Genomic DNA, 24,885 nt, shown 5'->3' with positions numbered 1-24,885 from the left:
AGCCTGAAGGCCAGGGGACCAAGTGGCCACCCTTGACAAAGTGCATCTGCCTACTTCTTAATGACTCCACAGCCACAGGGAGATCCAAAGGGGGGGTGGGGGGATGGGGGGGTTAGAAGGTAAGAGGAAATGGAGAGGATGCATCTGTGCAGTATACAGTTGTTTCTATCTGAGTGTGAGTGGTCTGGCTTTGTATCAGAAACAAAATGGCACAGGCCCTTTGAGGGCCTCTGTATACTGAATCTGAAGATACTGCTATATATCTATATATTGTAACTTTTTCTGGCCTTTTTTCTCTTGTACTGGATGTGAGTCCCAATTTTCTTTTTTAGCAACTCTTCCTTTTTATCTATGTCCCTCTGACATACACACACACAGAAATACAACCAGGATAAGCATCAAGGATCGTAAGGTATATAACTGAATAACATTATCCAACAGCATAAACCCATTAGCATAGTTATCTACACAGTACACACTTCTCAGTGCCCATCTACATATGGGGCAGAGATGTGAAACCACAAGAACAGAGGCAGTTTAGCATCTCCAGGCCACATTCCATTGATTCCATCCCATACCATTGCATTGATCGAGACTCAAGATTGCCCCTAAGGAAGCCTATCCTGCTCAATAGCATGTGTACTTCCTTCTGAGTCTCCCCAACATTTTGTCAATACTTGTCCAGTTCCGGCACTATGTGAGGAGCTTTCTGTGCAGGCAATCTCTATGAGGATCAATTAGTTGGGAGGATGCAGAATGGCAACTGTCACATACAGTGAATCCTGACAGGTCTGTTAAAAGGGCTTGTGTGGTCTTATCATGGTGGATCCCAGTAACAAGCTAGGTCCATTAATTTCCCCTTGGCTGGTTTCAATTATTTAGGAGACTTGTACTGAATACTGTAAATGCGTGTGAGCGTGCACACACACTAAAATCCACAGCAGCTGGAAAATTATTTTCCCAATTAAACTTGTTTGCTGAGTAAACACATCCCAGTGCACCAAAGCCAATGAGTTCCTCCTCAGTGCCGTTTGATATGCAAACTGGCCACCAATCTCCAATTTGCTACCACTGTAATTGTAAACACTAGCTGAGAGGAGTTTACATATGGTAACACTCCTGATCCTCCCAGCTGCCATAAGTCTCTCCAGGCTCATTTTAAATCTATATCTGTGCTTTGGCTGTCTCTAATCGAGCCTGAAATACATTTCAGTGACTTTGCACCATTGTCTCTCAAATAGTACACCTTTGTATCAGTTTAATATGACTGAAAGGTTTTCTCTCTCAGCCCTGTTTTGTAACACACATACGTTTTTAAATGGAAAGTCCCTACTTCATTCATCTCTAGGACACAGATCTATCATACAATTTACCACACTAAAACAAGTAAGGCAGACATAGGCTCAGTGAGCTCACCATACAAAACTCTGATCATCAAACAGACAGTGGCTTTGCGGAAGTGTGCTGGTATGAAGGTATCTGATCACGGTGAGATGTCCTGCTTCTCTCTTTCTTTGTCTACTTCTGGTGGACAAACTTTGATTTCTGGTAAAAATGTAATCAATGTTAGGTGCAGGTGATGAGCCGCACCAGACAGACTTTGAAAAGTACCACAAAGTTGAAGGTGAAAGACTTCAATCTAAGGATTTATCACGCCCGAGTTAGAGCGCTCCTACTTATGTTCTGCTTTAAAAACAGCAAGTCTTCCACTTTTTCTCTTCCACTTCCAATTTTCAAGCTCATTTTCATGTATTAGTTGAAAAGCTGGCATGTCTAGGAATTTTTTTTTCATTTGCTGCCATCCACTGACATATTCTGGCATCAATAGACAGCAGAAGCTACACCAGGGGTTTAATTTGCTTCTCACCACACAAAGTAAACCCGTTTCAGCTCTGGCTGAGGCTGCTGCTGCTTTCTCTGGGCAGCAATGTTTGCCAGCAGAGACAACAGAGGACTGAGATATAATAGTGGTGGACAACAGCAAAAAGACTTGTTAATTTTTGTTGGATTCATTGCACTGTACTTCATAGTTTTGCTAGTCCTGTTGGGCACACACAATGTTGTTTGTTTGTATAATTGTCAACCTAATAAATATATAGATCTTGAACCCACCCATCTTCCAGTTTTATCGGATTAAGCTGACTCACCAGTATCAACCTCTACATAATTAGCAGTCAAACCTTTTTCTCAGAGTCTAAGTCTTATAGTATAAAGTTGTGGCAGGTTTTATGAGAATAATTTGCTAAAGTAGTATTCTATCAATACACATTTGGATTTTTTCCATCCAAAGTGTGCAATAACCTGATGCCTACAGTGAATTAACATCTCCCCTTTTCCAAAATTATACCTGAATGAAAATACACACAATCACACAATGCACAAGCAGAAATGCAGGAGACGTCTGAGGTGTTATTGTTGAATAAGCAAACAAAACAGATACTGGCAATAGTAGAACTAGCAAACAGTACTACTACTGTTTAAGGCTTTTATTTAGTTAATCATCATGCTAGCTTAGAGCTAACTAATTCAACCACTGAAACTATGTGGTGTGCAGAAACTATTAAAAGAGCATTTAGGAGAAAACTATGCCAACAGTTCCATCTGCAGGGAAACTTATTTCAAAAAAAGACAAAATAAAATAATCACTAACTTCAAGTATATCAATAAGATTCATACCCTTGTGGAATAGAAGGTTTATTTTATTGTTTTAGCTCCACCATTTTTCAAAAGTACCTGTCCACTACACTGTGAAACAGCAAAGTCCATTGTTGATAGTTGACAGAGATAATGTATCTAGACTTTTTCACTCAAAAGAAAGTCATAAGTTTGAGCTTCATTCAAGGAGCCTCAGGGACCCCTATAAAGACAAGAATGATGTCTCAGTCCCCTTAATGGGGCTGAGGTCTGTGAAAACTATGAATAATGGCACAAAAGATGAGGAACTATAGAAGTCTGTGTAAACCATTTATCATTTGTCATCCGATTAACCTTAACTGTCTTTTGTTGTCTGATTGTTGTCATAAAGGCATTTCAATCATGGGTCAGCTAAAAGTTTGACTTTATGCTAGAGATGTTCCTAACGACTAATTTTCCTGACATTTAAACAAGAAGTTTAAAGTTAGATTAGCTGACTAGTCTAAAAGTAATAGACTACTCAGAAAACAAAATTGAATACAATTCAACCTATAAGGTTAAATTTTGTCCAAAAAAAATAACACATACCTAATGTGAGCCATTTGAAGACACTGAACACATTCTTCAAGAACATCTTAAGCATCTTAACATCTTCTGGCGTCATTAACATTAGTAGCGGATGCTTGTTGTCGAAAGCAACGTTTGACTATGAAGACATGACAGTTTGTGCCCTGTAACGGCTAAGCCTAAACTTAAAGCCACTGAGGGGTTGCTTCAGCAGGCTAATAACTAAAGTGTTTGCCGTGCCACCAATAGAAGTCCAACTTTCACTTCTTGTCTTCAATGGAATATGAATTGCTCAGCCTAAATGTTCTTCATCGTGTAACATGCAAGGAACCATAACCACTGTCCATAAAACCCCATACAGTCACACATTTCATTCATACAACAATCCAGCATTCACCTAGCGTAGCACTAAAAAAACTATTTGTGGTCCTCCGTCAAGCAACTCCGTCCCCCGAGTGAAAGTTTCTACCAATATCGTAACTGACCCAAAGCACAAAGGTGACACCTACTGGTCCTACATACATTTAGCTACCTGCACCTTAATAGAAAAATAACTAGTTTAATGACCAACAAGTATTTCTGGTGGTGACTAGCGAAGGTAGCAACATTTGACTGACTGATGGAGTGATTGCACACATCCCTAATTTACAGAATGCACAGAACGCAACCTATTTAAAGAAAAGGGTTGATGAGGTGCACCAGAAAATAATTTGGAATAGTCCATTATACTCTCAATACTATGTCATGTATGGATTTTACTGTGCCCAAATTTTATGAGCACATGAGCCGATCATTTCTCGCTTTCCCTGTGAGTGCCACACTGCAGAAGTAGCACTGAGGTAATGCTTTGTTCACATACAGCAGCTGGATCAAGGTCTTCTACCACACACTGTGGGAGTGAGTTATTGTTCTCCTGGGAAATAAAGTCTAATTGATAATTACAAAGAGAGCAGACGGGAGTAGGAATCAGCCCACACATTCTTTTTACCACTATAAAAATGTGCACAGCATGTTAAATACTGTACCAATATATATGCATATTGCCAAAGAAATGTCTGGTGTATAACTTGAATTACACTTCAATTGATGGCAGATGGAAAACAATATCGGCAAAATTTGCAAAACTATTATTGTGAGAGCACTTGAAGATATGAATGCTGAACAGTAATAAGAAGTTATTTTATTGTGTACTAAGAATAATAGGCTTTTCGCACAGTGGGTGATGAAGTTTCGAGGTTCACTGTCAATTTTTTCCTTCACAAAGTGACTAGCTAGTTCTTTGTGGCACTCTGCTGGCAACATCCTTTCAGTGGTTGTTTTCAAGCAACCAGCTGCTTCACATTAAGTCCATTCATAAAAGAACCCACACTGCAAGTTATCAATGTTGATACCAGTAAAATATATTTATTATTTATTTTATTTTTAAAAAAATGTCAAAAATAGTTAAAAACAGCCAATCATCTCAAATTTTATGAGTCAGTCAACCGCATTTTCATAATTAAGGCAGCAGCAATAAATATTCATATATTCTTCATTTTTTTGTATTTGATGTTTCAACAGAGCTCTGGACTCATGTTTACCATCACTGAGTAACTGGAGATACTTTCTCCTGACAGAAAAGAGCATATAGATCTTTATATTTCAGATTATCTCCATGCACACACTGCTTCCTGCTTTTGTACATAGTACACTGGTATGTTTTGTTTTTTCCTTGTTTAAACACCAACCACATGGTCCTCCTGGTTTCACTCTCAGCTACCTTTACTTTCTCTCCTTCTCCTGTGGTGTCTTTCCTTGAGAGTCGTTGCAGGGAATCTCCAGCAATCAGATTAACTTTACTCTTTGTAGTTCTTAGAAATACTTGTGGAGTATTTACTGTTTATTTTTGTTTCATTTAGTGTACTGTATTTTAGTGTATTTTAATGAATTTCACATAGTGACTTTTAGTGCTGCTTGGAAAAATGATCTCACTAGAGGATCTGATAGACATTTGAATTGATACCGTTAACGAACGAAGCTTTAGACATTCGTTTTTGATATGAACAGATCTAACAGCCTATCACACATCAAAATAAGTTCAACAGCCAGCAAGTCTGCCTTTGTTCTCTGTGTCGCAGCTTGTCACCTGCCCTGCAAAATATGCCATCAGTCATTTCCATCACATTCAAAGGTACCATCCCAGCAACCACAACACTATTTTGTTAAGACAAGACAAGCTAACTTGTATACTGTTAAGGTAGATAAAGCATGTTTTTCTTCAAGCATCTTCTTCAAACTGGCAGCAAATAATATATATATATATATATATATATACACACACACACACATACACATGGGGAAAAAATATCAATAATACTTTTGCCATATCACGCAGCCCTAGTAGCTTGTGGTTTTATAAACATATTAGTCTATGGGGGCTCATGGAAACTGTGAGTGGTAGAGCTGAAAGACAAGAGGGGAGTGAGAGGGCTGATTGGATGCTTGTGTGGATAAGGATCAGTGTATGCTTATGAGTTATGAGGATAAGAGGAAGAAAATGGAGAATGATTTGAGGGGATGACTTAGCAGAGATGGATATTATGGAAAAGAGGTGTAAGATCCCATCTTCATGAAAGTTAAAATGTTCAGTTTTGTTGAAACTGTCTAGGAGAGGTGTTGATTCAACTGTATAATCATTTTGGAAGCTGTAGTTTCTGATGCTGTTGAATTATACTAAGTTCTAGTGACAGTTTGATTACACCATTTATATCAATCAGAGTACACTAAAGAACAGAAACCGCATTACTGTTCAACAGCTTATATGAACTCATTATATAGTGTATTGTATGTATAAAATCTATTGTCCCTCTAGTTTGAAGATAAATGCAGAGAAAGTGAAAGAGAGACAGAAACAGAGTGAGAAAATAATTGGCAAAGCAAAAGTTTTCTTTTGTCAAACATAAAAATAACAAGAATGTAACACTTCTGATTTCTTTTTTTAATTTTCTAACAATTAAGATCACAATTGGTGATGAAAACAAATGTAACAAGATAAATACTGTGATTTGTACTTGAATAAATTTACATTTTAATGGGGAAATATTTGCAGCATAGCTCAATTTAGTCCTTGTTTTCAAGTCTGATTGGTCAGTATAGTTTTAGTCGAACCCTCAAGAACTCTCCAACTTCCTCCTTTGAAGGTGACAGCTCTGTGTGTTTCAAACCTTAGCTCTGCTTTGCTCTCTGGCTGACTGTGACACAGGAGGATTTCTCATAAAAGAAACTGTCATCATTTCTAAGGGCTTTCTCAGCCCTTGAAGAGTCATTTCCACTGAGTTAGACATGTCAGTGCTGCAGACCACCTAGTGAGTTGAAAAGGAATAAAAACCCATTGGGTGCTATGCATCGAGGTGAGGGCAGGGACAGGGACGTAGTGAGGCAACTGCAACAAACTGTCTCACATTCCCCCAGAAAACTGGCCTCTAACATATGTGCCTGAGGCTGCTAAGGGGAAACAGAGACTCAACACTGGGACTATAAAAGGGGTCCAGTGTGGCCAGGAGGAGAGCGGGGTAGGAGCAGGACTAGTATCTGGGGAAAAAATTATCTTTATTGGGAAATTCAAACACAGGAGCTGCTATGGAAAAACAAATTCAAGAGCCTGCCTGTGATGGGGGGGGTGGTGGCCTCGTTTGTATACAAGTCTACAGTCTGTGCACCAGACATCACAGAGAAGGGTGAGATGCAAAGTGACATGAAGAAAGAGAGAGAGAGAGAGACATAGTTATTTATGGTGGAACTCTATTAGAAATCTATTAATGTACTTGACATTCGTGAAAATATGTTTCCTTCACATCTAAAAACTCAATTTTACAAGGTGCATTTGAATAAGCAGTTTTGACAGATGTCCCAAGTCTGAAAAGACTATGGAACCACAATCCCCAAAGTACTCAAATCTGATATGAATGGATCTTTTTTTATTTTTAAAGGGTCCCAATCAGACAGGGACCTTTAGTCCAAATAGATGGCATCCAAAATGGATTCAGTCCAAACAGCTGCATCATGCAACACCAGTTAATGGGCAGGCACGGACAAAAAGAGCAGCAATAAATGTCTTTACTGTCTGCACTTTATACACACTTTATCTGGCATCAAAAAGCACTGTTCTCTCCCACTATCAGAGCACATTGTGTGATAAGTTCTGACAGCAGACCAGCTTTGATACACTCTGGATATTTAGACAAACAGACTGCAAACCTGCAGTAATACAAAAGGATGTGATTAGACTGATTTGGAGCCAGCCCTGCACAAGGCCCGAGTCAGGCCTCAATTACCAGGATCACGTTCCAGTTGAGGCCCCTCCATCAGCCTCAACCACATTATAACACAACTAATCTTATCCTTCACATTTATGGTGATTTAAGGTCTTTTGTGAGGCAAAGTAATAGCAGCAGTTTGCTTTTTGGCCTTTGTTTCAGATTATCTTGCCATAAAGACAACATCTTTGATCATTGATGTATTCCCTTTTAATTTTATTAATTTCATCAAAACGCACTTAATCACTCCTACTGCTGCCCAAAAGTCTCCTGAATTGTCACATTTCATTTCACAGGCACAGAGCACATACAATATAGGACTACATGTGACATCATGAAGCACAAGGCATCGGTGCTAAGTTTCTCCCCCTTCATGCCTATTGGCAGCCCCAAACTGATTTTGTGTGGGTGGCAACTGCACTGCACTCACTGATGGCCTGTCTTTTACACTTCAATGGTCCACATCAAGACAAGTATATCCTGAGAGACTATCACGGACAACAGAAACAGCAGCAGACTGTACGGGTTTCTGTTTAAGTTTGAGATTTTGATTTCTAAATACTGTTTTCATTTAACTCGAAGTCAACACTTTTCCCACGACTTACAATGGCATTCTACCCTCAGTTATTTTTTGCAGCCTAACATCTTGAAACCTTGCCTTAAAAACCTCTCAATAAAAAGCCCCAATAAAAGTTTTTTATGTGCACTTTCAATACACAGAACCAAGGCAGCAGTTACAAAAACCTTAACACGTGTAAATTTATGATGACTATATTAAACCATATGAAACCAGCGTGAAATGTGTTGTACAGTGTGAGTATGCTCCCAGTGCCTTGTGCATCTGTAAAATCTCCACAAATCAGAAGTGACAGGTGAAATGGCGGACACTTAATGGAATAATCTGATAGCACACTAACTTTACACATGTGGTTACACAGATATGGCATGGGTTACTGTTCCATGTCGAGGTTATGAATGATAAGTTCTCATAGCTGCGCTGAGTCTCTGCAGTGGCTTACATCCAGCTTTAGGGCACAAAGCAAATTATGAGAAGATGTAGAACCAAGAAGCAAAGCTGTAGCATCAATAGAAAATGATTTTGGGATGAAAACAATCATGTTTGCCAAGCACCCCAAAACATTAAGCACGAACAGGTTAGTGTTGACGCGGAAAGCATGTGAAGGCGGACACATGATGCCTGCTTGGACAACAAGTACAAAACCCATTAAGGCTCTCAGTTCATGACTCATTTGTAGCATCTGTAGATGCAGACAGACCAGTGCAAACATTCTATAATTTAACATTAATCATGCAAAATTGCGATTTAATCTAAGATTATTTGATTTACATTGGGGAGAAAAAAAACAAGACTTACTGATTTATTGGCAACCTTATAAAAATATAAATGGAAGTCAAAAGGTTTCGCTGCATTGACCTGGAGTCCGATTATGGTCCCATGAAAATAACAAATATTTTGAAAACTAAATAAAACAAAAACGCAGTCAAAACAACCATATAAATTAACAAAGTTCAAATGACTCTCAAAATTCCCCTCTATTTTACAGTACCTTTGAGATGACTTTGTTTGTGAGTTTTGTTACGCTGTCCATCTCTGCAATTAAAGCCTTATTACAACATCACAAGAACATCACAAGAGCCCAGAATATTGTCTGTCTGTACCGACTCGGTCTGGACGAAATTTTAAGAGTAGTTATTGGCAGACTCCTGCCTGGTCCTGTCTGGTTTTTAAGTCTGGTGGAGAGAAGAGAGCAGTGTGTCCAATTTTTTTCTGTGAGCTGTCTTCAGCATCAGACACATTGTGTACTCATACAGTTTGAACACAATTTTTCCCTTTCCTCCCCTTTCATTCTCCCTTTTCTTCACTATCTCAATTGCTTTGTGGTTCTGCACTATATTTTTCGTGTTCCAAAATAATGAAGTGGCTGCTGGGAACGAGCTATGATTCACATTCAGTGGCTGAAAAATCAGCTGTAATTGCAGTAATTTCAAACACCTTGTAGAGCAAACCTGTGTTCTGTGCCTAATCGTATGTTCTAATGTTGTGCTTACGGGATGTACTGTGGATTACAGTATTTCCTTTTAAATATTTACTGACAACAGTAACAACAAATGTAATGACTGTTTGCAAGCACAAAAATATGCTGTTTAACATTGTCCAAATTTCTTACATCTTATGGTCCTGCACAACTAACAATCCCAAATAATTAAACCTGTTATAAAAATGTAAAAATCTAATGGGCAGCTTGGCATGAAATTTCCTCTTCAGTGGTGGCATCTTTAACATATAAGCTCTTTCTTAAGCCTTTCTGTCTTTTTGCATATGTTTTTCCTCTTGGATGTTTGGCTGCCTTTAATGTCTTCTCTTTCAGCACATTTCAATTGTCATGTCTGTGTTGCCCTTCCGCATGTGCTTTGGTATTTGCAGCAGCTCTGGATTTGTAACCACTCTTACTGTTTGTGCTTCTGCTCTTGTATGTGTTTTGATAGCTGCACAATGTATGCACGTAAAGCGCAATCGCCTGAGTATTTGTTTGTTCTTGAAGCATGATTGCCCTTAGGGGCTGTTACAAGATGCTGACATGCTGCTGGCTGTCTCCTTGATTAAAGGCATTAGTTCATCATGTTTGCACACAGGCTAGTTTGTTTGAGTGGAACAGTGTGCTTCTCAATGAATAAATACTTTAATTAAAATGCAGCTGATCACACTGTATACAGTATGTGTGTCTGATAGCACATGGAAAACCAACCAATCAACATTGCTTCCAAGGATAACACAATTGTTGTTGTATATGTTAGTCAAATTCAGTGGTGTATTTTCTTAGTAATATCTCGACTGTGCTTCATCATCGTGTCTAATTTTCCCTTAGTAGAGGAGTATAGGGCCAATAGGCTTAATGAGCTCACAGCCCTACAGCATTCAAGAGTAATTTCTTCACCCTTTTACCATGACAAGATAATTTCTGAGAATGTTACAAAAGTTTTACATTTAAAAATGGGGCCTACAAGCTGACTGAGTGAAAAATTTAGATGACATGTTATTCAGGGTACACACACATTATCAGGATCTGTTTGCTACATTGTTTAGGAATTTCCTGCTGTATTTACATGATGCATGTTTGTTTTCAAGATTTTTTTGAACTAGTCACAGAATGTTTTAGAATGTTTAGAATGCTTTATAAATATATTTGGAGAATACTTATTGTTTTTAGATGATCCAGTGACTGAATTAAGAAATTCTATAATATGATCTGTCGATATTATGGATCCAAGCATAGAACTTTAGTCACACTAGTAGCACGACTCTGCTCAGATGGTTGGTCATTCTGTCCACTGCCATTTTGGTTCACACTGAATCGCTATCTGCTAATTAAATGTGTTGAAGCAATTTGCCATGGGCTATGTTGCGCCATTCTGATAGCGCATGCTCGGTTTTGATGCAGTAACCTGCCTAACCACCCTAACTGCAAAAGGCAACAAGCAACTCTTAACAAGTAGCTTCTGAAACCAAGCGGACCTGACAATAATGATGATGAGTCTGAGATACAGTCTGAAGTCATCAAGACGTCTGTAGTTGCTGTAGTTGAGAATGCAGTATAACCCTATTTGATGCCTTAACACAAAGACCTCATCTAAAACATTTTCTTTGAAGGAATTGTGAAATACTGACATCATGGTCACCATTTACTGCTTAAAGATAATGATAAACTGTCTCCGAAGAGACTAATTGACTGCTGGACAAAATGAAAGCAGCCCCTCCTCTAAGCATTATTGAAGAAGATGTGTTAATCACTCCTCTTTAAATCACTCCTGTTTAAAGGGAACTGATGAAGGGTATGTTCCCCACAAGGCTAATGCATCTCATTTAGCAGAATGGCATTTTTATGGGAGCCTGACAATACTGTGAAAGGAGAGTCCCTGCAGCAACAGAACCAACAATCACGGCGGGTGGACTGGTGGTGTGCTAGAAGACTGTAGCATCTTGGTCATTTCTGCCTGTTTTGACCAAAAAACAACTCACAATTCTCAAACTCATGGGGAAAAAGTTCCATCAGTCTCTGTCAAATGAGTACAACAAATTGCTCCCTTTTTTTCTTTTTTTTTTCCCACCAAAAAGGTAAAATCTGTGTGAATTTCACAGAAGTCCAAGTGTGTGATGCTGGTGTCAGATTGGTTTCTGTACTGGAGGTGATGACGAAGAATAGAAGAGGCTTTTAACTTTACAGGAGATAAGATTTAGGACCTAGTGATGCTGGCTATTTTTCTCTTTTGTGCTCAGTCTTTCTGAAAGGGAAAAGGGAGTGAAAGCCTGGCTATCACTGCTTATCAAAGCAGCTTTTCCACACTGACTGGGGGTTTATTTGTGACAACAGCTAAAGGAGTTTGATGGCATTTCATGGACTAAATGATTTATCAGTGAATTACAAGATGCAAATTATACATTTTTCAAATATGTATGTGTTTGAAACTTGGAAACATAAATACAGTAAACTGATGGCTACAGTTTAAATAGACATTTATTTCCAGGGCTAAGTGTTGGATTTATAATCTACCTTACTTACAGTCTTCAAGACACATTTTATATTTACTACGCTGTGGCTGAATTGCAATAAAGAATGAAGTTTTTAGGTATTAGGTATTTAAAATGTCAAGTGCCAGTTGAACATTTAATTACAATAAGGTTGCACATACAGTAAAATTTATTCTAATTACTGCTTCTGCTGAGTACAATGATTTTACTGCTAATAATATAGAAATTCAATGCCAGTCATCAATACTATTGCAGATCAAATCAAATAAATCCAGAAATATGAAATAGTCTCAGTCTCTAAGTTGTTCACTAAGTATACAGTACGATCTATAGCTCATCAGTAGTGGAACAGCATAGTTCGAGAAACAAATTAACAAAGTAGTTAAAATGCATTTATCAAATACTAGTGAGAACATATTGGCATTCAGCTTTTGAGAGTTTTAAAATTTTACACAGATGTGAAAGAAGGTTTCTGATTACCAGATCACTCAACGCTTCGACAGCTGCAATTTCCTTCAGGGCATCAAATTCAACATTATGTAACACAATATCTCATCTATGTGGATCAACAGAAAAAAAAACGCAGCAAACAGGACTGCTATATATGAGTGTCATTGTAAAAAGTCCTGTCTATGATGTCCCCACTTAACAGTTTATTCATTCACGATGTTTCTGATATTCATGTGTCTGCAAAATGGGTTGTTTTACTTGTACATAACCATATTCAATTCAATTAATCTGTGAATGAGTTTTTAATGACTCACAAAGTCAACAGAAGGTTGGATTAGCAGTGACACATACCCATAACCATGTCCAAAAGTCCAAGGTGACCTTCAAATTACAGTACTTAAACTGTCCCAACACCAAAGACATTCACTTTACCATGGCATAAAACAGAAAAAGGCAGAATGTCTACATTTGAGAAACTATGCCATTTCATCTTGATGTTTTAAGAAGATTCAGCAATTATAACTGATATTGATTTTTAGTACAGGATTTATACAGGGTGGAAATTCTTGATTCAACCCAAACTCCATGTGGTAGTTGGAAAAGTGTATGCTAATCAACTCATCTTCATTTGAAGAGCATCCTGACTCTTGCAAAGCTTTAATCCATGACAGCTTGTTCTGAACATTATCTAATAATTGGCACATTCTGCTGATGAGAATGGGCCTACAATCTCTTTCCCCAACATGACAGAAATGGTTTGCTATGCACATTCCTTGTGGCTTTGAACTTATCTTCACCCCCCTCACCCCAACTCAATTCACAGTTGCCTCCCACCTCTCTCTGTATGGAAATATGGTACATCACATTATTTCACCCACATTTCTTATTGCTTCAGGGTATGTACAGTAATGTTAAAGATTAATTTCATGGTCTGCTATTTACATGATGTTTACCCTGAAATAACATGATAAAAAAGGGATCATTATAATACAAATTGTAGCATAACTCTCACCAAGTATGCGTTTAGCTTAATTCAAAAAACCTCCCATTGACATAGTATACTGCATGTTTGCTCTCAAGGACTTCATGGCAAATTATCAAACATTTTTTCAGGGATATAGCACATGCTCAGGACACACACACAACCTTAGCTTGCAGGCGGGGTGAGGAATTTGCTGCCTTGATCTCCTAATCTCATATACTGGGCTGCATTACATGCCAGCACCGGCAGATGGGCAATTCTGTACTCTGGGCTTTTCAGGTCAGCGAGGAAACAGTACACACAGCAGGTTACACAGAGCCAGTGTTTGGGGGCAGTAAGAGGTAAACATCAGCCTTTTTCCCCTGCTTAGTAAACTAACAGCTTCAAGCATCAACACTGCCTCAATAGCCTGTGTCTGAGACCTGCTGATCGCAGAAACTACCATAGGCTCTTTGCAATGGAAAGTATTTTTTCTTTTTAATTATTCTGGCTTTCAGCCTTCAGAAGTTTTTAAGCATCATACACTGTAAATAAAAACCTCAAGTTAAAAATACACCTACCTAAATTAGAATTTAATTGATTGACTGATGGATCAACGCTACTATTAAAGCCGTTCTAATCAATATTTCTACAAACACTAGTGGAGTTAATTATGTGTCATGTTAAAGGGGTCACTCTTACTGATGAATCCACACAGAATTATTACCTAACTCTGCAATACAGCTAAAGCCATCTTGAAGCTCTTTTTTTTTTGGTTTAACAACAACAACTTTATTGTTTTGGTTCATCAGAATGTGAACCAAAAATAAAGCTCCAAATCAACTGTATGCAACCTGCTGAGCACCAAATGACAAACTTAATGAACAGCTGGTGAACATAAAGCAGAGAAAGTAGAGAAAGACATTTACCTCAAAAGTCAGTGGAGACCAAAGAAAAGGTGAAGCAAGAATGAATACTGAATGTACATCTGTGAGGTTGATCAGAAACAGGACTCAATGAATGCTAACGTTGCACCATTTTTCTTGGATGCGTGAATAGCCATGTGATCTGCTATATTAGTGTAAAATAGAACAATGTCTGCCTTTTCCCTTGACCCTCACCTGATCCATAATATTTTTTGCATCTACGCTCCAGCCCTCGCCTTTGCCTTCATCCAAAGGCTTCCCTGGTCCCCTCTTGGCCACTCTGGCCCCATTCCTTAAAAATATCCTGTGACACAAACAACTTTCAACACACACATAAGACAAATCTCGAGGACTGCGTACTTCCACCTTCGTAACATTAAAAAATCTGTAATCTGTACAACAAGTCGCAGAGGAGGCTCCCCACATTAGCCCTTGACACTTGCTAAACAAATAGCGTGATATGCAGTCATCAAGCTGTGAAAAGGCTTAAACTTTATTTGGATACTCAAATAAAACAGTTTTTATATATAAACGCAATCATCATAACCATCTACCGGTTCAAATGCCCTTGAAGTTATGTGAGACAGTATGATTGCGAGAACTGTCTCACCTCATCCTGTGCCCTGGTTTAACTCACACAGTTAATCTAATTTAGTTCCCAACCAGCGACATCTGGTACATCTTAATAAGTCATCTGAGGATATAATCGAACTGAATGTCACCAGTATAGCATTGTTTCACTGATCCAGGATTTGCAGGCTAATCCACCTGTCATGTACAACTCGTGATAATGAGTGCAATATGTCCAAAGTCCAAATCAACCTGAGGGACTAAAGAAGCCCAAAAGACATTGGTTAGCCCGAGATAAGGCTTCTCCGCTCTGTGCCCACTTACAGCTTTCCCATCTCCCTTGGTATATATCTTCACTATCCCTCTAAATCAAACAGTAAGGCCTTTTATTAATAGCCTGTCAGCAGAGTTAACATTTATTTCATGTGTATTCATTTGAACAGGTTTTACAAATGACCTGGTGCTTGTGAACCTGCTCTTGAAAAATTAGCCCTGTGTTTTACCCCTCTTCTCATGAATTTCAATGACAAAGTGAATGTAGAGCTATGTGTCTACCTAGATGCAGTTTTCAGCCTGAGGCTAAAAATAAAAAAAAATTAAAAACTACTATATTTAGATTGCTCAGAAATGTCATAGTATGTAATAGTTTCTTATAAATGAGAGGAAGAAAGTTGAGGCTGTTATGATGGTAACTGCTGAGAAGGGTCTCAAATAATAATAATGGCATATTTTATATGAAAGAAGATGCTTTAAATAGCCCCATTGTATTTGAGAGTGTGACAGTGTAACTCAAGTGATTTGAACAGATGTTACTCGCTGCCAGCTGTTTTGACAGATCACCAGAAACATAAGGGTTTGAAAACTGAGATGTAAGAGGAGGGAAGTCATACAGGAACACTGGTGCCACGATCGAAGATGCTATCAAGAGTTATCTAGTGGAGATCTCCCTAAACATAAGTGAAACAGACAGCGCCTCTCTAAGGATTTATGGTGGCCCATTATTCCATTTTGTGAATACCAAGTGTTCTCTCAGCATTGGCACTTGCAGAGAGAAACCTGGCATGCTGACACAAATTGATTACAGGACCGAGGAGACAATCTATTTCTTCCTCTAAACTGATAGCAAAGTACGACAGGATGAGAATGGTCGGATGTACACAGACAGAGACAGCAAGCACAAGAGAGAGAAATAATGGGATAGAAAAAAGGCGTGGGAGAAAGGACTATGAATAAAGTTTTGTTCCAACTTCCTATTTTCAAAGACAAACATACCAATGAAAGTGTTTTGCAATGCAGATCTGTTCAGTGATAGTGCTGTACCTGACAGAATTTCAATCACAAATACATTCCTACACATTTCTTTTTATGGAACTGAGTTTATTAGCTTTAGGGCAAAGCTTTTATTTTTACCATAAGTGACCTGGCACGGTAAGTGTGTAGACAAGTGTAAAACAGAATCCACTTTTAGTACAAAATGAATTAATGAATTTTCATTATTGACTCATGCATACAACTACGTCCACCCTAAACTGGCTTACAAGGTGCCACAAATTAATAAAAGCCAGATCCAGAAAGCCAGGTATATATGTTAAAATGAAAAACATTTATTACGTACAATTAGAATACTGGAGAAATTAGAAAGAAGACTGATTAGTTTGTCTTCGGATTCTGTTATAGGCTTTTGAAAAGAAGTGAGCAAACTTTAAGACATTCAAATTTTTGATAGAGAACAATTATGGAAAATGTACACACCTGAATCACTCTTCGAAAACAAAAACTAAATGCTACTTTCCACTTTGTCAAATAACACAGCTTGCAGGTACAATTAGTTTAAAAATATACAGTATTTGCACTTGTCAACTACTATCTTTGGCTTCTTTAGAAGGATGCAACATAACATTTAGCAAGTATTCATATTTCCAAACACTTTCACCAATTTTGGAAAATTGCTCACTTTAAGTAGGGGTCACATCTTATTCCTGTGGACAACAACTTCCTCATATAGTGAGTAAATCTCTGATGCCCATGGAGAAGCACGAGTTATACTGCATAAGCTCATAGTTGCATATTCTATCCTCTGTTATTTTGATTCCACAGTCAAATCATTTCACATTTATGCTGTACTGACTGAGGTACTCAGGTTCTGACTCTATGTTGAATTTCCAGCACAGAGGCAAAATTTATGAACCTCATAGAGTTAAATTCTGTATTCTGTAGAGTCTGCCATTTTCGATTCCTTAAAGCCCAATATCCTTGAAGCATAATTCAATGTAAGTGAGACACATGCATCATAAAATTCGGTATATGCAGAATAGCCAAAGTCATTAAATGTGTTTATGTAGCTATGTCAGCATCTCTGGCTGACCTTGCCAAAACTTAGAACGCGCACAGAAATTAAATGTTTATTGCGGGATTTAGCAAGACCAATCCAACAAGATACTTCTGACATCCTTGTCAAATACAGTTAAGTAATTAATGTCACGCGGGAATTAAAATCTCTTCAATGCATCACTTGCTTCATCTCAGAGTCAACTGTCTTTTACAGCCACATGGACAGCACAAATCCCCACTCTCCAGGCTCTATGTGACAGAACAGGTAAAGCTGCAGAGCCAATACATTTGTCCTTCAGTACATGACACCTTAGCCTTACTAATGAGCCATTTAACGGCACTGGGAAGGGAGCAGAAGTTAAACGAAAGGCCCCTTGTGGATTTGGTAAGAGCGTGTCAAGACTGGAAGAGACAGTAATACTTCACATTGACAGGAGGAAGAATGAATAATGAGTGGTTTAGCGGCTGCTTCAACGTAAAGCTAATCTCTCAACATTTTCCCATGGCCCATGTCTCCCTGGAGGAAGAGCACTGCTTTCACACCACACCACAAACTCAAATCAAAGGAACATCCGTCAGACTCATTATGTGCTTCACATTATCTAAACTTACCATTACATTGCAAAAATATACGTGGTTCATGTATATCGCTTGACACAACCAACAATCCATACTGTCTTTAAAGAACTTTTTCTACAACTACAGACACTAATTGACAATTTAAATACAACCTGAAGCACATCTGTGCCTCCTGCCTAAGCTATTTTTAACCATTCCTCCAAGATACACCTGGAGGTTTAGGAACTAAAGAGCCAGCTCTTGTAGTTCTCTGCATTAAAACTTATGAGTATTCATGAGCATGAGTAGGCAGCGCTCTCCAATGGGACTTAAGTCTGCCATGAACAGAAACTGTGTGTTAGTTATTGTCAGTGTGAGCTGAGAGCTCAGGGGACATCGTTACTTTTCCATTATAATACAAGACTTGCATTCAGACTCCAACAACTCATCTCATAAGAGCCAAAGCATATGGAGAACAAACAGAAAAGGCTACCTTTGGAAAGCCACAGATGGCTGTCGCAGATGTTGAAAGTCAGCTGTAATTTCATCTCTGACAAATTCATGCAGCAACTTCTGTTTTCAAGTTTGAAGAGAAAAAAAAGAATAATCTAATTCCATCATAAATATTTCTCTCTGGCCCCCAAACTGATCAGTGACACAGAGTGCTCCATTTACTGTTGAAAGTGAATACATGAGAACTTGGAAAAAAATAAAACATGTATAACTACTGTCTCTATTTAAATACTTCATTTATGGTCTTTCTGGTTTTGGTAGTCAAAACTACAGTACAATGAAATTAATGTAGAGATTCAGATGTAAAACAGTTACCAAACATGATGAGCTACATTAATAGCTAATTACTGATAACAAATTTTGTCCACTGGTTGTGAGTTTAGGTTCGCTGTGAAGTAAAAAAGTATTTTGAACATGCGGGATATGCAGCACTGTTTAAAGAAATATGAGAATCGAACAAAATAATTAAAAAAAACGAGAGAAGTGCAAAAAGTGAGCTAAAATATAAACTGCCAATGTTATTTACGATGTTAAGTCTTTAGATTAGTCTTTAGTTATTTCATAGTTTTATAAAAAGCCCTTTGACTGTTTCAAAGAGCCATTTAGGTTTACTTAAGATGTATTGTGTCATCGTACTTCTGCTTAATTTCGAGCATATTTTGTGCTAGCTTTCTCATTTGTTTGACTGTAACTCACTGTCGTCACTATCTATCCAAATACATTTTTACACTAACGGTTTCCTGGTAAAACAAATGCAAGTTCTTTTTTATATGATGGGGCTATGTCAGTTTAAAAAAAAAAAAAAAAAATCAATCTGTGCATAAGACTGCATGCTGTAAAAATAGTTAACACTGGCAGACTTTGAACTGTGTTGGAGTAACACAGTGTTGCTATAATCTATTTGATCCATTCGTTCGACTTGACCCTACACCAACACTGCTGTGTTTCTGTCCTCAATTCAGTCAGTACATTAGATTCATTAATAATAATTCTATTTGTCCACAGATAATCACAAATCCTATTTCCAGTAATAATGAACACGACGAAGCTCTGGAATACGCTGTAAGAAATTTACGTCAGAAATAAACTCCTTCTTAACCGTCTGGAAAACCTACCTTCATGGTTCATTCATTAGCCACAATCCATTGTTATCTGCATGGGTTCCTTCTTCCCTTTACCCAATACAGCCACATTTAAAGTTGAAAAAAACTAAGGACCACTGTCAGTCAACTGTGAATAATAAATCAGAAATCATGGCATCCCCTAACTACTAGAAATTTATGTAGTACTCCCTTTTGAGAGCCAGACATCGAAAAATGGAGAAAGAAAGACAGGCTAAAAAGAAATTAAGGAAGAAGGAGGCTTGGCACCAGTGAAACTGACAGCCTGGCATGCAAATGTGCCCATCTATCTTACTGGAGAACACTGAGTGTGCTTTATCTCATCTAGAAGGAGCAGTTCATCTGAGCTAGACAGCCATTTGGATGCACTAGACTTAAAGAGCAGGGGCACTAAATTGGATAGCAATTGTGCAGCTTTATAAATGCTTGTGTGCTCACCTCAGATAACCTCCTTTTCACTAGGAACATGTATGTCGTTGGTGGCCTGAACCTGAGCTGCAAGCTAAACTAGCTTCAGTCAAGGTCACATGACCCTATTTACTTCAGCAGAATATGTAACTGTGTAGATGTGTGAATGGTTGAGTGGAAATCATATACATGTGTGCACGCAAGCATGCATGTAAACATATATTGTGGTGTGAAAATAATCAAAATAAGAACTATGATTCTTTTCTTCTCGAGTGCTTTCGGATGATCATGGGAAAGCAGGGCTGGTAGTTAGAACATATTGGCTGTAATGACAAAACAAATTACACTCATCTGTATGAAGAGGGTTTTGACACAACAGCAGATTGCATCAAATATGCTTGAAATGTGCAGCCTTGGCTTGTGTACCAAGGTGTGTGATTGGCCAAGAAACTATACTTAAGCCTTTTATCTCTGAAATACCCTCAGAGATTAAGTACCTACGCATGCACAGGTGGACTTGTGTACAAATACAGACTTACAGTAAAGCAAACGCAACAACATTTGTAGCAGAGTATCAGTAAATGTACAGATCTGGTCTCTAAATTCCATGAAAATTTCAACCTGACTTAAATTACAGTTCTGCTTTTTCTTGGCCATTTCACAAATAACCAAGAGAAGCACTTCAGTCATTAAATTTCAAAACAGAAAACATCTTCACCACCTAGGTGCACAAGTTGTGCATCTGCTGATCTTGTCGACCACAGAAATCAACCAGCAAATGATAAAATAGAAAAAAAGTGCTTACCAAATCACACTAACTAGTTTGCATGCATGTTTCCATAATATTTGTGTATCTTCGCAAATGATGAAGTATGGTACGTACAGACAAAAGCTGATTCACAATAATTCTCAGCATTGTCTTACCTGTTATAACAGAGAGCATTCAAATGAAGCCCACTTCTGTCAGTATTCCAGTCTATCCTCTGTATTTGTCTGTACACATAAAAATGAAAGGAAGAGTGATGTGAAGAGACAGCAGCACCACAGCACAGCAAATAACGGCTCTGGAAAAGCCTCTCTGTTTTGTTTGCTGGAGCTTCATCAAGAGATTCTGAGAATGTCTGCAGCAGTTGCAAGACGGCAACTTGAATCACCCTCCCTGCTTGACATCTTGAGGAAAAAAACACCTCCAGAAAAGGTCAGTGTAAAGAAGGTGACAGCAGGGAACAAGGTTGGACAGCAAGAGGCAGCAGAGATGGCAATGTATTAAATGGTTTGAGCTGAAGGTAGCAGTAGCCAAGGCTATACCAGCAGGCTGTAAAATGCCTAGGAAGGTCCCAGAGGGCAGTGTGGGGTCCAGACACCGCTAACAAAGTGCCATTTCTGCAGCATAAATAAAATATATGACATAGAACCAAATAAGCAAGCAAGGTTGTGATTGTTGTTTAGGTCATTAACTATGTAACTAAACCAATCATGAGAAAAAAATGCAAGAGGATGTGGACTGCTTAAAAAAATGTAGTGAGGAAAGACCCTGGCTTTGCACTTAGAAATATGCATAAGCAAAATTTAAGCTTGGCTTGACTGTTTTTAAACAAACTTGATAAGAGCATGTACTGACCCCTCCATAAACTAGGCATAATTCAATACATAATGTAGTTCGCCAGCAAGATGCATTTGATGCGTTGCAGTAATGTATTGATATCACATTGATTTTTTTTTTAGAAACTTTTTGATCAAATTGTGGGTTTTGAGATGTTAATGTAATACTTGCTGACTTTCAGCTGTTTGGGAGACACACATAATGTAAAACAAACTTCAACAAAATGCTGTCAGCATAATTCTGTTGCATTATAATGATGATACTTGATGCTACTGTACTAAAATTGATATTAAATAAACACTCAACTAAATACATAAAAGAAAAATGGGAATCAGAGTTTAAGATAAAAATCACTGATGAAGAGTGGCATGTGGAAAATACATCACACATCCACTAGTGTGTAATTTCACACAAGGTAAAGAGTAAACAGTTGAAAAATATACCTTGTTGGAGAGACTGTGGAGTAATGAATGTGGATCACTCACATATTTTTTGGAAATATGACACAATAAGACAGTTTTGGAAAATGTTATATGATGCATTGTTAAAAGATACTTGGATATAAGATTCCTATGTCTTGTACAGTACTGTATTTGTGTAACCTATGTGAAGAAAATATGCAAGTGAAGGACAGATACTTGGTAAAAGCATTATTTACAGCGGCTAAAAAAGCTATTACGAGGAAATGGGGAAGGGAAGACATCCCTACACAGGATCAATGGACAAACATTGCAGAGGAAATCTACACAATGGAAACAATGGCAAACCGCAGGAAGCTCAGTTCGAAGAGAAACAGACGAGATGGACAATATTTGTGACTGAACAGCGACAAAACACAAAAATTGAGTAAAGGAAAATGGAATATGGACAGATTGCTAAGACAGTAACTCCCATGTGTTTATATTTGTTTGTATATTTATTTGAATTAGTTTAGGTTTTACATTTGTATAAAGGAAAAATTCTCAATAAAAATTAAAGTGACAAAAAAAACAGGCTACTATCACCACTCTCATTATCACCACCTACACCCAACCTAATTTCCCACACTAGAACACTGATAACAAACTGTATGAAAATAAATATTGAAGTTATGCAGATTTTCTGACGCTCCAAGTTTCAGAACGTTCTGTTACTCTGCAGCTATCAAGTCTTTCAAATTTACTTTTCTAATGTTCTAATTTTAATCTCATTAGATTCCTAAAACTATAACACTCTTTTACTATGCCCTCTTAATCCAGAAAACAGGTCAACTTAAATATTTAAAATATATATATTTTTATGAGGCACATAAAGTTATAATTCTCCCTTGAGTTGAACAAATGCAGTCCACAGCCAGCAAGGGAGAATTTACATGACGTTTTACTTTCCCCTTAACACCATAACCTATGAAAAAAAAGTGACTACAACGAAATGCATTAGTGTGCTCATAATAAGCAGTGGTATTTCCCGTGGATAAAGTGCAGCTAGAAAAGCAATTAGACTTTCTATTGTTTTCCATTTGCACTACTGCAACAGGCTATTAAAACATTTAGTATGAAAAACACAAAGGAGTTTCACTTCCACCTTAATGAAGGATTTCACAGACAAATATCACAACAAATTAATTCACAAAACATAATTATTTTTTTAAAAAAAAGCAAGCATGCACTTTTACTGAGGCATCATTTGAATAAGGAGCAACCTGCACTTAAATGTTAAACGCAACCTATTGTTCTACCAATGAAATACTGTAAAACGCCACTTGAACACAGTGAATCCCCTATGGATCCGCTGAAATTGAAGAAACAGAAAATGCTCCATAAGCAACTGCAGTCAGATTGAGGAGATGTACCACATGTTTTCATGATTTATATTCCTGACTCATCTGTCTCAAGTGTGACCATAACTTGCTCATTCATTCCTGCTTCTCTATCCCTCCTCTTCCTCCTCCCTAATACTAAAAGTACAAACCATGATGACCCACTGTTAATGAAGAACTGCATGATTATTCATTAAACACAGACTGGTTCATTATTAGCAGAGCATGTGAGCAAAAGTGTCATGTTACCTATTCTGCATGAATGCAGGTGCAGCTGTGCTTCAGGCCCATGTCAACAAAGAAAAGTGAACACCTAAGCATCATTTACCAAATGGAAAGCTTTACAGGGAAACATGGCCTCTGTCCCACTTCTCTTCCCTCTGCTCCAATAAATCAACATCACTGTCAATGACAACTGGACAGATTCCAATTTTAAAAGGCATTTCACCATGCCAAGCTAGGGACACATAAAATGTATCCCTAAACATAATCCTGTCCTGATGTTTCACTGCTATTCATATTGGCCAAGTGTTAAACTGCTTTTGTTTTGGAAGCCATAACTTCAGAATGCACCAAATTCTGTATGATGTGATTTATTTAGACGCTATAAACAGAGGTAGCCCTTACTTTCAGCCCCCCCCCCTCTCTCTTATTCTGATTACCTGGGATGGCTGGATATTGGAAAGAAGGCTAGAGAAAATGTTCATGTAAGGCAGTGGTGCTAGCAAAAGTTTGTGAGAATTAAACATGCAGCAAAGGGGGGCAATGCAAAAAAAATTTGGGAACCACTGATGTAAAGGAAGCTGTATGGACACGCACATACATAAACATACACACATTTAATATATAACTGAGACAAAGATAGGGAATTTCTGGGCTGAAAACAATCACTGAAAATTGTGTGTTTGTTGTGTTTTATGATAACAAATAATATTACTCCAATTACAAAAATATGAAGAAAACCAAAACAGGCTCACCTAACATTTGCAAGTTTATTTCCCAAATTACTAATTAGAACAATCTTGATTGAAATTTTGCAACTGAAAAAAGGAGGGCAATTTTTACAAACACCTTTTCCTTTCCTAAGCTAAGGAAACTTAATTGGAAATTATGTGGTTTTTTTTTTATAATCAATTACTATTCTTGGGTGTAAATCATAATGTCATATTATATCAGTTCTTTGGACAACAACACAATATGTTCTTATGTTATAATGTCTATCTTAACATGATTTCAGTTTGATTCAGTTTGACATGATATATGTCCATAAAACACAATCAGTCTCAGAAGAAATTGCTACCGCCTTCTTTCCTGCTTTTAGCCATAAAAAAAATGAAATGAGCAAAAAGTAAACAAATAAATGCAATTATTGGTAACCAGTGTTTTAAAATTGGACTCAATAATAAATGTCATGGTTCATAGACAAAATGATTGTCTATAGTCTATATAAATAAAGTACCTAGCCTGCATTTAATTTAATTTAATTTTTGAATTTAATTTAAGTTACTTTATTAATCCCAAGCTGCGAATCGAACCTTCCGATCACAAGCCGCTTCTCCAACCTCTAGGCCACGGCTGCCCCCTTACAAACATTTGTGAAA

General features: G+C 37.7%; 1 protein-coding gene across 14 annotated transcripts in view; it reads right to left on the bottom strand.

Annotated features, from left to right (window-relative positions):
• The window catches only part of inpp4b (inositol polyphosphate-4-phosphatase type II B), a 207,159-nt gene that overhangs the window by 173,058 nt on the left and 9,216 nt on the right, over positions 1 to 24,885 (bottom strand). For 2 of the 14 annotated variants that reach the window (XM_046415765.1, XM_046415787.1), the window contains exon 2: positions 20,808 to 20,876. The exons of the other annotated variants lie outside the window; for them this stretch is intronic. The gene's annotated coding sequence lies outside the window, so the exon portion shown is untranslated. The remainder of the gene's footprint in view (positions 1 to 20,807; positions 20,877 to 24,885) is intronic. 14 annotated transcript variants of the gene reach the window in all.

Source organism: Scatophagus argus, chromosome 2, assembly GCF_020382885.2.
Source record: "Scatophagus argus isolate fScaArg1 chromosome 2, fScaArg1.pri, whole genome shotgun sequence".
In the NCBI taxonomy this organism is placed as follows: Eukaryota; Metazoa; Chordata; class Actinopteri; family Scatophagidae; genus Scatophagus; species Scatophagus argus.
Note: the sequence above shows the minus strand (reverse complement) of the source record. Positions and strands in the feature narration are given on the sequence as shown.